Below are 11,582 nucleotides of genomic sequence, written 5' to 3'. Positions count from 1 at the left end.
AAGCTGTCATTTACAACGTCTACATGGATATTAAAGTCTCCAATGATAATAACTTTGTCTGTTCTAAGGACCAAGTCAGATAAGAAATCAGAGAACTCAGACAGGAACTCTGAATGTGGCCCAGCAGGGGGCCGATATACAACTACAAACAGAAGTGGCTTTTCTGCCTTCCAGTTCAGATGGGTGATGCCATAGTCAGACTTTCAAATGAACTGGAGCCATATTTTGGTCTAGGATTAATTAATAACTTGGAGTGATAGATTGCTGCCACTCCCCCTCCTCGACCAGTAACACGAGGAATATGATAATTAAGATGAGTAGGAGGAGTAGATTCATTTAAGCTAACATACTCCTCCTCCTGAAGCCAGGTCAAAATAAATCAATGTGATGATCCGCTATCAGGTCGTGCACCAACAGGGATTTACACAAAAGAGATCTAATATTTAATAGTCCACATTTAATAGTGATGTTAGTTTCTCCAAGTTGTGCTTTGGTATTAATTTTAATAAGGTTATGGTGATTGATCGCTCCCCTGCTCTGTGCTTGGTGAATTTTTAACCGTGGAACAGAGACTACCTCTGTAGTGTTAAATATATTATTGTTGGTGAATGAGGGTTCTATGTGTGGCGGAGGGAGAGGTGTAACAGTTGACGACAACGCCACCTGGAGAATTTCACCCCAGGAATTAACCAGTGAACAGGCACACGCAGATAAATTTCTATTCCAAAGGCAGAGACGGGATTGAGGGTTATGTGCTACAATTTTATTAAATCAAATACTCAACAAAAAATAACTTGGCTGTACAAAAATTAAATTAACAAAAGGGGTGGACAGGGCTGGGGCCCCACCGGCAGGTAAAACTCAATTAGGGGAGATAAACAAACTAAAAACACCCGTGCTACTGCAAGCAAAACCTCACACGAGGGGTGATGAAAACGCCCTCCACCAGGGGTTGGATCCCCGCCGTGGCCCGCAGCACCTGTCCACAAAGAAAAGGAACAATTAAATTTCCAGCAGTAACAATTAGACGCGACGAGCACACACGCACACACACCTCACACAGACAGGCAAATAAATTGTGACCAAAAAGAACACAACATCAAACAAGAAACAAAAAGAAACAAAACCTAAAAAGAGTAAATATCAGTTGATGATACAATTTACACACACTGTTAAGAGTCTAAAATGGTTGCCTCGGCAGCACCACTACGTCTCAGCGCCATTTCTCCGAGCGAAGGGAAGTGAGGGGAGAGAGAGCGAGAGCGAACAGGAGAGAGTCCCGAACTAAAGGACTGAGCCAAAGCAGCAGTGGGTCCAGTAAGCGAGGTAGTCTGTGCCGACTGTATTTGGTGGCGCCACCACTCCATGAGGGGTTCCCGCTGGGGCAACGCGACCCACTGACACCAGCCGGCAGCCAACTGCAGCGAGAACAGCCCCATTACCATTTATCTAGCAACTGCATAAGTGGGGGAGTCAGTGACGCACATTGCTGCGCCTTACCTGCCCAGTGCAAACTAGCGCACGCGCCCTTACGGCAAAGCGCCCTAGACAGAAGGATGGCGGGAGGAAGCACCGACCTTCTGCAACAAGTAGCAAGGACACGTTCAAGCACTGTTGCACTTTAAGTCGTGACCACCAGAGGAAATATGCATTAGCATGCCGTGCCTTTACCTTGGCGCTGCCAGACAGCATGTGCTCGTTCAGTGAAACAGTTTCAGTTGGTCGAACTGCCCAGATAAGCTGCAACCCCGCCGTACTGTCGAAGGGGGAAAACAACTAAAGCCAGCTGGAGGCAGTGCCTTATATAAACCTTTTCTCCCCGCCCACCAATTAAGGCATTACCTCCATATGGCACCTGCGCAGAGGGCAGGCCACGCCCTGCCACATATGGAAGCAGCAGAGAGGTGTGTAAGACTACAACTCTGCATCCTGGTCTGAACCCTGGTTTGTCAGGTCACTTTGGTTCTGATAAAATTAGCCAAATTACTAGAAATGAGAGAGGCATCATCCCATGTGGGATGGACACCGTCTCTCCTAATCAGACCAGGTTTTCCCCAAAAAGTGCTCCAATTGTCTATAAAGGCCACCTGGTTTTCGGGGCACCACCGTGACAACCAGCGACGAAGCGATGACATGCGGCTAAACATTTCATCGCTGGCCAGATTGGGGAGCGGACCAAAGAATGCTACGGAGTCTGACATCGTTTTTGTGTAGCTGCACACCGACTCTATGTTAATTTTGGTGACCTCCGACTGACGAAGCCGGGTGTCGTTTGCTCCGACATGAATAATAACTTTACCAAATTTATGTTTACGTCTCGCCAGCAGCTTTAAATTGGCTTCTATGTCACCCGCTCTGGTCCCCGGAAAGCACTTAACTATGGTCGCTGGAGTCGGCTTCGTGTAGCGCAAAACAGAGTCGCCAATTACCAGGGTCGGTTTCTCAGCGGGTGTGTCGCCGAGTGGGGAAAAACGGTTAGCCACGGGAAGCGGTTGGTGGTGCACCGTGGGCCTTTGTTTTGGGCTACGCTTCCTGCGAACCATCACCTAGCCGCCCTGGCTAGCCGGCTGCTCGGCTGCTGCCGGAGGACAGCTAGCTGAAGCTACGCTAGGCAGCTCCGCAACAGCTAGCTTCTCCTGGCTACCTGACGCAACTCCAGCTCAAGCTCGCTAAGTCTTGCCTCCATAGCTGTAAATAAACTACACTTTCTGCACCTATTCCCTTCACTAAAGGAGGCAGAGGAGTAACTAAACATTTCACACGCTAAACAGACAAAGACACCGGGTGAAACAGACGGTGAGGCCATGCTAATGCTAATAGTCGTCGAAGCCCTGTATTTGTTTAATATGGGTTGTTTCTCACTGTTGTTATCAGGTGACTAGAATCTCCCAAGTGCTCAAATTTTAAGTAAAGTGAATACAACACACCAAGTGTTCAATATTAAGTAAAGTGAATACAACACCCCGTGCACAGTGCAACCAGCAAACAATTGAGAAGACAGGACCCCAGTGAGGGTTGGTCTCCCCCAGGGCTGCCCTTTGTCACCGATTCTGTTCATATCTTTTATGGACAGAATTTCTAGGTGCAGTCATGGTGTTGAGGGGGTCCAGCTTGGTGATCTCAAGATCGGGTCTCTGCTCTTTGCAGATGATGTGGTCCTGTTGGCGTCATTGGCCCGTGACCTCCAACGATCGCTGGATTGGTTCACCGCCGAGTGTAAAAGGATCCAAGGCCATGGTTCTCAACCGGAAAAAGGTGGATTGCCTTCTCCGGGTCAAGGAGGAGATCTTGCCCCAAGTGGAGGAGTTTAAGTACCTCGGGGTCTTGTTCACAAGTGAGGGAAGAATGAAGCAGGAGATCCACAGGCGGATCGGTGCGGCGTCTGCAGTAATGCGGACTCTGCACCAGTCCGTTGTGGTGAAGAGAGACCTGAGCCAAAAGGCGAAGCTCTCGATTTACCGGTCGATCTTCGTTCCTACCCTCACCTATGGTCATGAGCTTTGGGTAATGACCGAAAGAACAAGATCACGTGTACAAGCGGCCGAAATGAGCTTCCTCTGACCGTGGAACAGTTCCCCTTTTTTTTAACTCTGGAGCTGTCGGAGGCTGGTTCCTGGACATTTGAGTCCGACTGTGAGGCTGTTGTTGCAGGCTGCTCAGTCACTGTGACCACAAAGGAAGGCAACATCTGATCCTCATTGACAGCCCTAAACAAAGAACCCACCTCAGACTCATTCACCACAACCATCTCTGCCGGGACAGCAGCCGCCGAGGTCGCAACAGCCGTCGAGGGCGCAGCAGCCGCAGAGAGCGCAGAAGCCTCCGAGGGTGCAGCAGCCGCCGAGGGAGCAGCAGCCGCCGAGGGTGCAGCCACAGCCGGCCAATTACCAGCAGCAGCAGCAAGCGGAGCTGCTGGTTGTTTATGAGGGTATGCAAGGCGTTTATGTCCAACGTCTCCACACTCAAAACACTTAATGTGGCCTGAGCTGGCATAAACCATGAATGTGCCATCACCGTGTCTGACTCTGAAGGACACCTCCAGAGTCTGAGAGGGCGAATCCAAGAGCATGAACACCTGTTCAGAGACCGGTTCAGAGACTAAGCTCACCATTTTAAATACGATCGCCATCTTCCCAAACCTGCAGAGCTTCATTTCCAGCAGCTCATTGGAAATAAATGGTGGCCAGACACGGTGATCCGTACAGAAGGCACTGAGAGCGGGGACACCTGCACCCGCAGGTTAAAGATGCCACTCTGCACTAACTGGTGAACAATTGGCTCAATCCTCTAAAAAACAACAGCCTTATTCATGAGGAAAACAAAGGTCAGTCTTTTGTGTCCCGCCTGCTCCGCCACAGCCAGGAGGACCTCCAGAGGACGTCATTCTTCTCAAATGGCACTCACACGGAAAGACTAAACAATCACCGCACTGCAAAGAAATTATAACTAAAGAACTTACTTGATTATGGAGGATAGAAAAAAGGTGGGAGAAGAAACCAAATGGTAATAAGAATTATCACCACAATCTAAATCCAAACTTCACACCACTCACACATCCACAACCACCACTCATGCTCACCAGAAAATGGAAGAGAGAGGGAGCGAAGCAGAGAAACTACGCAAGAAAAAACATCATCACTGATCTACTCGGTGAGGAGGAGAGGAGAGGAGAGGAAAGGAAAGGAGAGGAGAGGAGAGGAGAGGAGAGGAGAGGAGAGGAGAGGAGAGGAGGCTAGAGATGTTTCTGCTGACACCAATAATCTGTCGGAGTAGCTAACAGACACAAGATGTGCCGACGAGGACCAGAGGGCGGGAGCACATCACACCAGTTTTAAAATCGCTGCATTGGCTACCCGTGCGTTTCAGGATCAATTTTAAGGTTCTTTTATTAGTTTTTAAATGTCTTAATGGTCTTGGGCCGACTTATTTATCCGACCTGCTTTTATTCTATCAACCCTCACGGACTCTGAGGTCCTCCGGCACCGGCCTTTTAACCATTCCAGAAGTCAGCGCTAAAACGCACGGGGAAGCGGCCTTCAGTTATTATGGTCCCCGACTGTGGAACAGCCTGCCGGAGAACCTCAGGGCCGCAGAGACTATTGAGATTTTTTTTTAAAGGCTAAAGACACACCTTTTTAATCAGGCCTTTAATTGATTTTTTGATTTCTTTTAAGCTCTTATGCTTCTTTATGTCCTATCCTTATTTTACTTGATATTTTTACTGTTTTACCCCCTCAGTTTTTTAGTTTTGTGGCGGTACCCCCTGTGGTCATGGACCATGGCCTCGCCCGGCCTGGTTGGCCCCCCAAAGGTGGCGTCTCCCTCGCCTCAGGTCTTGGTGCCCGGCCATGTCTCAGCTTGTTTGTATGTGTGGGTGTGTGTGTTTGAGTGTGTGTATGCATGTGTGTGTGTGTGTGTGTGTGTATCTGTATCTGTGTGTGAGTGTGTATATGAGTGTGTGTGCTTATATATATCTCATGTATGCATATGTGGGGGTGGGAGGGTCAGGTTTTTTCTTGTCCTTCTTGATTCTCTTGTTTCTTGATTTTCCTGTTTGTCTTTGTTGTTTTTATCCTTTGTGAGGCACTTTGTGCTACCCAGGGTATGAAAAGTGTATAAATAAAGATTGAATTGAATTGAAAAATGAGGAAGTGCTCACCAAGCTAAAGAGCATTAGGGATGCATGAAGAGTGCTGACTGCAGTCCGTCCCTCATAAGAGGAGTCCTGCCTGGACACAGAAGTGGTGGTGGTGGTGTGTGTGCACACACCTGTGACATTGGTCTTAATGGTACCATCTTCTGTCTCAGGCCTATAGATGACTCACAAACACTCTCCGGGGATGAGGCATCTTTGTCATGCCCTGTTGCCCTGGCTGAGCTCAAGGAAATTAAGTGCTCTTTTACCCGAATGACTGTGGAATACTACACACAACTGGCATAGAGTGTGTGGTGTGTACACTGGTAATAGTCATAGTCAGTGTGAACTACAGGTGGCTATGGGACTATTTGGGTTTCCAGGATCCACATAACACTTTATTTCTATCATTACAGCCGGCCAGGGCTCTCCAAAGGTGTGTGATTGTCTGCTGTTCTTCAGTAAAATGAACCGCTGCTTCATTACATTTTACACAAAATGAGCTCTGCACTTCTTAACTTCTGCAGCAAAGGAGGCAGAAAAATGATGGCTGCCAGCTCCGTCATCTCAACCACTCCACTTTTATTCTCTCTATCCATCTTTCTTCTCAATATCACTCATCTTCCCATTTCCTCCTCTTATGTCATTCCCTCATTCAGTCCTCTGGTGTGCTGATGGCACACACACACACACACACACACACACACACACACCTTCTTCAGTTCCTTCAGTGGATGAACAGGGCGACACAAGAGAGGGGGGCTCAGCTGGTGATGATCAACAGATGCAGTTAAACTGCTGTCAGAGCAAACAGAACCACTCAGAAGCAGCAGCAGAAGGCTGAGCAGAAACAGAGGAGAGGTGGGAGGAAGGCAGCATGTTGGATAACAAATAAAGCAAGCACACGTTGTGTTAAGAAAGTGAGAAGAAGATAATGGAGAGAAGGAGGAAAAGATGAAGGTAAAAGAGGAGCAGAGGTAGGAGAGATAATACAGCAGGGAGGAATGAGAGTGGTGGAAAATAAATGAAGATAGCAGCTCTGAGTGTTGCTCAAATGAAGTGACTCCTGGGGCCACGCGCATAAAACAATACAAGCAGATAGAGCCAAAGACATAAATATGTAATCCAGCCTTCTAATTTCTGGCTGCACATCTGCACGGTTATCTTTAGAAAGTTTAAACAAACCAAAGAAACTAAAGACAAAGCTCATCTTCATGCCTGCAGCCATGTTTAAATGATGCAGCACTAATCTGAGCACAACAACCCAAGGTGAGAACACAAAGGACAAGCGTGAGGAGCTCAAACCATTGTCTGGGCCGTGCACATGCTGCCCACCATCACCTCACATTTGTATTTATTAGCCTCAGAAACTCACCCAAAGGTACACATGATGATCAATTGACCTGGCAGAATGTGGAATGTGTTTTGTGTTGTTGTAACCATGACAACAGCAGATTATTCATCACAAGGATGTGTGATTATGAACAAGCAGTGTGTTAAGGAAGACATTTGATCTGAAATGTTGGACCTGATGTTCGAACACCACCTAGCGCAGCAGCAGAGGGGACTGTCCACACTCCTTGTCCACAGTTTGTCCCCCTCACTTAGCTTTTTCTTGCTGTCTGAGTAGTGGGGGGGCACAGCTGAAGGCACTGGGAAAACAGACCCGTAATCAAGATTCAAGCCATTATCAAGATTCAAGCCATAATAAAAGTGTTCACATTCTTCTGCAGAAAGAAGTGCAGTAAAAGAGGATTGTTGCAGTTGTCAGTGACAGGAAGCCAGGGAAGGGTTTCGCAATCAACCCTGTGGAGCTTCATCATCGTCGTCGTCGTCGTCATCGGGCTCACTCAGGAACCTGTAACCTCCAGAGGCCTCCATTTCACCAACGCCATTGTCATGATTGTACTCTGGAAATACAGTAGCTGCTTGTCAATGCAAAAGCTAAAGCAGCAGCAGCCCTCACATCTGGGACCTGCTTACCTATCAGGGTCTCTTGCTGCAACACACTGGACCTCAGCTTCCTTCCTGGCAGCTGCATAAAAATTTATTTTTGTTAGAAAACATGTGTTCTAACTAGTGTATTCCCTTCATTATCATCAAGCTACTTATTTTTCTATGTAGGCAAGCAGGAACTTTTAAATTGTATTAATGATGAGCTTATTTGTCCAGTGTGGATATCGACAGGCAAACAGATGTTTGTTGTACCAGAGCTGTGCTGTCTGAAGAGGCAGGTTGGTCAGACCCCCGTCAAAACTTTGCAGATTGGCTAAACAGCAAAGGGAGACAGGATAGACAATCAGACAACATCCGTCACAAATGACAACATTTGCATATTTCAGACACGTTCTCCTCCATTACATTTCATCATTGCTGAAATAATTAAAGATCAAAAAGTCATTAGACCAGAAAATACATAGCACAGTTACCCATCAGCATGTTCTAAACTGAGCAGCAGCATTTGCATTCTGACAACACTTACCTGCTGTTCATCATCTTGATAACTAATAATCAATGTTGGCAGCAGATGCAAAAACCATTCATGCAAATGCCCACATTGCACAGCCATGCAGGACACTGCTGTCAGAGGCAGACACTTGAAAACCGAGCGCTGCTCATTTAAAGGTGAGTTATTCATGCTGATGCTGCTGAATTATTGATGTTATTTATGCTTTTGTGATGTGTGACTGTCTCTGAATGTTTACTGTGAACTGAGCTGACAGCCTGTCAATGCACAGCAGGTCTGCATCTATCAGTACTGCACGTGTGTTGATGTATCAGGGGCTCTGCCTCTGCAACAGTTGCCAGCAGCTTTGATGCTATCATTGTGCTGCACGGACACTGAGGCTGGGTGTCAGGTAATCACCTTGGCGACATCATTCTGCCGACTGGACTGTCGCCAGGGGAGACAGTTGAGACACACCCCTATTGGTGCAGGATGACAGGATGTCCCTCGAAGAAGAGCAACCTGCAGAGATAATGACTGTGTGTGTGTGTGTGTGTGTGCGCGTGTGTGTGTGTGTGTATGTGTGCAGCAGAAGGACAAGATGCCTGCACGATCAACCACAACTAACAGCATTTGTCCCCATCGAGGGTTTGAAATTTTCCGCTCCAGCCCACGGACATCCTGCCAGAATTTGCTGGACTCTGCATACCAGACTTGATAGTCAGAAAAACCTCATCAGCATGTGTTCTAAAACAGTTTTCTACATTTACTGACTTTTCATTGTTGGAATGTGATTTGAAACAGCAGACTTTGTTTTGAGCTGAACTACAAGTCAAAGGCTAAGAGGCTAGCAGGCTAATCAAACACACTGCAGGTGCGCGTACATGATGGAAGAGTTGGGATGACACAAAGCTGATACGCTGACAGGCGATGGCTCAGATACTGTTTAACAGATGCAACAAACATCAGCGTGCTTGTAAGGAGTATCAGGATCAGAAGGATGACCAGAGCAGAACCATCTTATGGTGGAGGAGACTCAAAGTGAGCATAAAAACATCTGTAAGCAACAATAACCAGCCTCCCACTGCAGCAAGGGGAGGGTATTTAAATACACAACAAAGCTCTTCAGTGTGAATCTTTATCATCTACAGACTGCTTTGCAAAGATAAACTTTGAGTACGAAGCAACACAGATTAACTATTCATCTACTCCAGGAACTGCAATCTGAGGGTCAGAAGAAATGAGGGCATAACAGACACATCACAGTTTCAGCTCTCCTCTCCAGTAAAGACCTGTCAAAGATACAGTGACATCTTCTGAGGAAGGAAGAGACAGAAGCCCAAAAGAACTCCTTCCTTCCTTCCTTCCTTCCTTCCTTCCTTCCTTCCTTCCTTCCTTCCTTCCTTCCTTCGTTGAACACATTTATTGAATGAGGTCCAGTGAAACAATCCTTCATCATGAGATCCACATTACAGAATCATCACAGGTTCTGAAAGATTCTAATGATGGTGTTCAACCATTAACACCATCATTAGAATCTTTACTTCTCAAAGAGCTGCTCAGAAGAGGAACCGCAGGAGCCTGATTGGCAATGCAGCATCAGAAGAGACCTGAAGACATGTGACTGTTGTTAAATGTTCTAGACACCATCAGCAGAACCAGCTCAAAGGATGAATACAGCCTTGCTCAACAATCTGTCAAATGTGAGTGAATACTGTGTTAAAGCCTGATTTAATGTCTGCTGCTGAGAAACCTGCTCACTGGTGAAGATAGTTGATATGAGAAGCAAAGCACCAAATCACTGCACTATTAAGACTGGCTCAGTATTTTTCTGCTCAGTCCTTCTTCTCTGACCCCTTTGTGATTTCTGTGGAGTCCCTGGCCTCACTGCTCTCATTTATTCTCTTCCTACATTTGTCTCCCTTAGTCACTGTCCACTTTTGTCGCTCTTGTCCACTTTACCAGGGTACCTGCTTATTTAGGGTTATATGACAGAAGTGATATGAGAGTTCAACTGCTTTTCTCAGCTCTCTTCCTCCAGGCTAACCGAACGTTACTCAGCTGGTATGAAAATGGGATGAAAGATGATGAATGACAGATGACCTCTGTTTTAATGGAAATAAAACCATATCACTGCTTGTGGACCACAAAAGCTCAGCTACATCCAGAATGATGAGAGACCAGCTCTGTCACAGTGATTCAGGTGCTTGTTTTTATGGTTATACTTACACTTACTGGTCGCCATTATCTGATAATCCTGAGGTTGTGCCACCGGTACACTGGAATGATATCTAGGCGACGCTACTGTTATGAGTGGTTGTACCAGGACCCGAAAGCAGGCAGCACACAGTGGCGGATCGTCTTTCGAGAAGCTTTATTGAAGTTCACAGGAGTGTATGCAAATCAAAAGACGTGTAGACCATGACTAAATTCTTAATCCAAACCAGAAAGGAAAACTCACAACAAAAAATCCCGGGCGGGGTCAAAAGTAGTCCGTGAAGAAAAATACAAACGATAATCCAGGAAACGGGCTCCAAACTAATCCATGAAGGAAAAAGCCACAACGAATATCCAGAAGAGTGTAGTCCGGGTTTCAGTAGCAGACAAACACGCCAGCGCTGGCAAACCGTGAGTACAGTCCATAAATAGGTGGCTTGATTACCGATAGTCTGCAGGTGCGCCAGTCCCTGACGCCAGCTGCGGCTGGGGGCATGCCTCCACCACGCCCCCTGCAGGAAGAACCCCGCAATAGAGTTCCCCGAAGCTGGGAACTTGACATTACCCCTCCCTCAACGGGCGCCTCCGGGCGTCCCTCCAGGCTTCTCTGGGTGGGCGTGGTAGAAGTCGCAGAGGAGGCTGTTATCCAAGATGAACCGGCGGGGAACCCATGATCGCTCCTCCGGACCATACCCCTCCCAGTCGACCAGGAACTGGAAGCCACAACCTCGTCGGCGGACGTCCAGGATACTCCAGACCGTATAGGCAGGACCTCCATTCACAATGTGGGGAGGCAGTGGAGGATCGGACGGGGGAACCAGGTCCGACTCTGCGACGGGCTTCACCTTGGAAACATGGAAGGTGGGGTGTATCTTCAACGCTGGGGGAAGCTTCAGGCGGACGGCTGTGGGGTTCACCATCCGATCCACCTCAAAGGGTCCCACGAAGCGAGGAGCCAGCTTCCGGGACTCGACCTGGAGTGGGAGGTCCTTGGTGGACAACCAGACCTTCTGACCTGGTTGATAGGAGGGAGCTGGTGTCCGGTGCCGATTGGCCTGCAGTTGAGAACAACGAGAGGTCTGCAGTAGAGTCGAGCGGACCTGCCTCCACACCATCCTGCAACGGTGAATGTTGGTCTGCACTGATGGTACTGCAACCTCTGACTGAAGAACCTGGTCGGCCTCTCTGGTACTGTTCTTAAGTGGTTCACCTCCTACCTTACTGATCGAAGCTTCTTTGTAAGTATGGATACATGCTCCTCGAGAATCCATGAGACAAAATGTG

At 47.6% G+C, this 11,582-nt stretch overlaps 2 long non-coding RNA genes across 3 annotated transcripts; both read right to left on the bottom strand.

The window, feature by feature from the left end:
* Positions 1-741: 741 nt before the first annotated feature.
* Positions 742-2,256, bottom strand: LOC130535485 (uncharacterized). Of its 2 annotated transcripts, XR_008953132.1 has the most exons (3): positions 1,672-2,256; positions 1,501-1,580; positions 742-1,418 (listed from the first exon to the last, which is right to left on the bottom strand). It is a non-coding gene; the product is annotated as an uncharacterized LOC130535485 (long non-coding RNA). The 2 variants fall into 2 exon arrangements; XR_008953131.1 differs by lacking the exon at positions 1,672-2,256 and having other exon boundaries at positions 1,501-1,663.
* Positions 2,257-7,003: 4,747 nt separating this feature from the next.
* LOC130535494 (uncharacterized) lies at positions 7,004-7,917 on the bottom strand. The gene is made up of 3 exons (XR_008953146.1): positions 7,844-7,917; positions 7,619-7,670; positions 7,004-7,545 (listed from the first exon to the last, which is right to left on the bottom strand). It is a non-coding gene; the product is annotated as an uncharacterized LOC130535494 (long non-coding RNA).
* Positions 7,918-11,582: the final 3,665 nt, after the last annotated feature.

Source organism: Takifugu flavidus, chromosome 12 (assembly GCF_003711565.1).
Source record: "Takifugu flavidus isolate HTHZ2018 chromosome 12, ASM371156v2, whole genome shotgun sequence".
Classification (NCBI taxonomy): domain Eukaryota; kingdom Metazoa; phylum Chordata; class Actinopteri; order Tetraodontiformes; family Tetraodontidae; genus Takifugu; species Takifugu flavidus.
Note: the sequence above shows the minus strand (reverse complement) of the source record. Positions and strands in the feature narration are given on the sequence as shown.